This window comes from Sinocyclocheilus rhinocerous, unplaced genomic scaffold, assembly GCF_001515625.1.
Source record: "Sinocyclocheilus rhinocerous isolate Xijiao unplaced genomic scaffold, SAMN03320098_v1.1 scaffold780, whole genome shotgun sequence".
Lineage (NCBI taxonomy): Eukaryota > Metazoa > Chordata > Actinopteri > Cypriniformes > Cyprinidae > Sinocyclocheilus > Sinocyclocheilus rhinocerous.
The window spans coordinates 227019-231459 of NW_015654937.1; positions in this window are offsets into that span (position 1 = coordinate 227019).

The following is a 4441-nucleotide window of genomic DNA, read 5'->3' on the forward strand; positions in this document are numbered from 1 at the left end:
ATTTAGAAGTGCCCACGATAACAATATCGTGCATATTCATTACCGTGATATATCGCATTACCGAATACCAGCACAAGTCTAGTAACTGTAACTGATTAAAGTTACATTTATTTTGTAATTAAATTACGTAACGCCGTTACATGTAACTAGTTACTCCCCAACACTATGGCCATGCAGGTAAATGGACCATGGTATAAACAGCATATAATGGCAAAATGTCCGCTGTCTCTGTGTTTTCCATGTATACTGTATTGCTTACTCCGTGAGCAATTAATTTAGTCTGTGATGGTCTCTCAGGAGGTGCCATGTCTTGTAGTTCTATTGAAATTATACATCCACTGAAAGGCTGGCAGATTTTGGATTGAGGACAGGTGATATAACAACTCTGGGATCAATGTTGCTGTGGGAGAGAAGAGACTTGTGTTATTTCATGTTAATTTAGGGCATTTCTGAGACTGTCTGTTTGTTGTCAAAGGTGAGAAGGAGGCAGAAATAATGCACACAATAGCAACTCACAAGTAGGACTGGGTATAAGGAAACAAGTCCTTTCACCCTGTATCTAGTGAATCAACTCAGATGGTTCAGACATGTTGCTAGTTATTCTCTTGACAGATAAGTAACACTATCTTAAAGTGGGAGAAAGGCCATTAACTTAAAGCTGAAGCAGGCAGACTGGCTTTCATTGTAGTCCCTAGAATGATGAGCAAAAATATCACTATGCTTGACATCACCATACCATAAAGTAATGAATTCACTCCACAGTTGCTTTATTTCAGCACAAATCCTGCATCTTATTTAACCACCCACAATCCAGCAAAACCAGGTGCTACATGCACTGGTCTAGCGCTGTGTTGTATATAGTTTCTGTCATTCTTTTTGATGCAAAATTACACAAACAATGATTATTATTTGCTATATTCATAAATGTCAGTGCCTGATGCACTTGATGTGGCATTTACTGACCACAGAAAGCAGGTTTTAAATGAAAGTTTATGTATGTATGTATGTATGTATGTATGTATGTATGAATGTATGTATTTCTGTCAGGGCCACTGTTGTCAAAGAAGATTGACAATTAGCATACAGTTTGGATTGGCTGTATGGTTCTGTTCTGGACAAGAGCAGCGATAAACTCCTAGGGTAAACAGTACAGAACCGACATAAATGTATTGAAGATATCATTAATCATTTAAAATCATAATCATTTTTGTAATCAGTCTGATTCAAAGGGGAATCAGAAGGCCGTATACTGACTGGACGACAAGAGGAGCTGGGGATGGAGGAGGGTAATTAGCTATTGAACAATGCGAAAGCTGCTGATAATACTGAAAGACCTTATATATGGATGCTGTGATAGGTATCAAATCCCTATAGGTAGACGCGAATCAGCTGAGAGTCAGCTGATGCAAGATTGACTGACGTGACCTGCCAGAACTAACTCTAAACTTGATGTAAGTATGTATGTATGCATATATGTATGTATTTATTTATTTATGTATTTGTTTAAAATACTTCCTCATATTTATAACATTATCTAGTGATCATAATCATGTCATCGTCTTAACAATCAATATCTACAACATTGTGAAGTTTTATAAAGATACGTTTGGTCATTAATTTGTAAATGCAAACATACATTCCCCAAACAGTTTAAAGCCTTCTGGAGTCATAATATAGCTTTCAATGGGGAAAGAATTTATATAAACTCTTCCCATTGGTTCTTAAATGCCATGTGACCAAATGCCTGAATATATTAATCTACAAATGAGAGCAGCAGGGAAGAAAATCATTAATTTTGTGAATGAATATCTTCAGAATTGTGTAAATAAAGCACATCATATGAACAGCTTATACATTCTGCTTAACAGCATTTCATTTTTAGGTGCTCACACACACACACACACACACACACACACACACACACACACTTCACACATACTTGAATATGTGGTTTATGGGGTCTTTCCATAGGCGTAATGGTTTTTATACTGTACAAACTGTATTTTCCATCCCCTTACCCGAACCCTACAGCTAAACCTACCCCTTACAGAAAACTACTGGCAATTGTTGAATAAAAAACAAAAAAAACAAACAAAACAAAACAATTTTACGAGTACACAGGAAATATCCTCATAAACTCTCTTTACATTGTAATACCCATGTCATAATACACATTTGTGTCCTCATAAACCATAAATACAAGACCCCCCCCAAATAAATAAATAAATAAATAAATAAAATTAACATTGATGTAGCTAATACCAGCGTTCAATAAACACATGGCATGGTAATGCAGGCCTTTTCTTTTTATTCACCAACACTTCTAAAACATATGTAAACAGCACAAGTCTGATACAGAAAGGGGAGGGTAACTAAACAAAGGCTTGTCAAGCAGTTTGGAGATGTTGAAAGGGAATATGGAAGTGTAATTATCTCAGAAGGCATCACAAAGACATTTTAATTGGGTATGCGTTGCATTTATCTGTCATGGAGAGAGTGAGACTGCTATTTTGACTTTTGTTTGTCTCTTGTTGTCTTCAGCATTTTTCTCTCACGCTACATGATCTAATTCTCACACCCATTTTCATCTAAAACAGATCAAGTCTACACTCTAAAAAATGCTGGGTTAAATACAACCCAGTGCTGGGTAAAATAGGGACAAACCCAGCAATTGGGTTGTTTTGACCCAGCGGTTGGGTTAAATGTTTAACCCAACCTTCTGGGTAGTAACCCAACCGCTGGGTCAAAACAACCCAATTGCTGGGTTTGTCCCTATTTTACCCAGCACTGGGTTGTATTTAACCCAGCATTTTTTAGAGTGTAGTCAGTCCACTCAAAGGCCATTTTTCATAATGCCACAATTACTACCCAGTAATTTGGAAGTATTTTTCTCCATAAACATTTTTTTTGTGATTTATTGTATAACACATACTGATACATTGACAGTAATTGGCCCTATACATCTGAAGGTAGAGAAACTAAAAGGATTCAGGAAATTCTTACGTAATAATACAAGTAAATGCCAGCAAACTGATCAAAAGGTCAAAGGATGGCCATAAAAGGAGCTTGCAGTTGCTAGAAATCTGACATTTACCTTTTGACGGTGAATTTAGTAGACATTTGCTCACTCCCCTACACCATGTGTCATATGTACAGACTAAATATGTTCTTAAGTGAGGCATGGCAGTGATTGTTCGTATTGATTTTTTTCCCTAGCCAACAGTTTAGTCAAGAAAACTACAAATTAACACTTCGGAAGAAGGCTTTTTGGTAGTGGGGGCATTTGGGATATTGCCATCATGGTGATGAAGCTGTTTAGTGTTGCATTTACTGAAAACAAAGGCTATCCTTCTGTTTTGAATACAAATGCTTATCTGATCTACCTGCATTAGTTTGTAGCATGACACATAACTTTTATTAAAACATTTTTCAAATGTATGTTATTATTATTATTATTATTATTATTATTATTTTAGCAGTACTTGTTAAGGCAACCATTCCTATTGCTAATACATGGGGTTAGTGACTTTTTGAACCAATATATTACCACACAACATTCATGTTCATGTTCAGACTCAAATGATTTGATTAAACAGTACACAACTCGTCCCAAAACAATTGTGTTCTGAACATGAAAGATACTTCAAGTTGTGTGGAAATAAATAACATTCCAATCTGAAATCTATCATGATATATATTTTGTGAGCTGGAGAGCTGCTAATAAGTCATTTATTCCTATAATGTTCTCTCTCTTAAAATGTAAATGATTATACATGTCAGTGTCATATAAGTCTGTCAGATAAATCAGTCTGCTGTCAAACATTACTCCTAGTCTGGCCTTCCATAAATATTCAGTGCATACATAAGGTTAAGTTTCAGATGAATGAATGACTGACTGACTGACTGACTGACTGACTGACTAATTAACTAACTAACTGAATTAATTAATATTTATTTATTTCATTATTTATTTTTATTATTTTGTTTTATCATTATTTTTTGACATTCATAAAGCAAGTTTGCTTTATGACCCATTGCTAAGATATGGTTCCATGCTTTTTGGTGGGGGCACATACAGGGGATAAACAAAATAACATGAACACACAGAAAATAGGCAATATTTCTTTATAAAGATGTTTTACAACCATTTACCTTTCATACAGCTTCCAACCTTCTTCAAATAGATTTATATAACTTTTAAATAGTCTTGAATGTTGAGTGTATAAAAACATCTGCCAGTTGCTTTAGAGATGTTGGTGGAGGGAATCAGCTTCTCACGCTTCTCTCCAGAACTGTCTACAGTAGATTGATATTCAAGTCAGGTGATTGCCCTGGTCAGGGCAGAGGTTGAAGTTTATGTTGGCACACCAACTGGCCAGGTTTTATGCTTATAACACCATCATGTTCACATTTTAACATTGGTGATTAAAGTTTTAGCAAT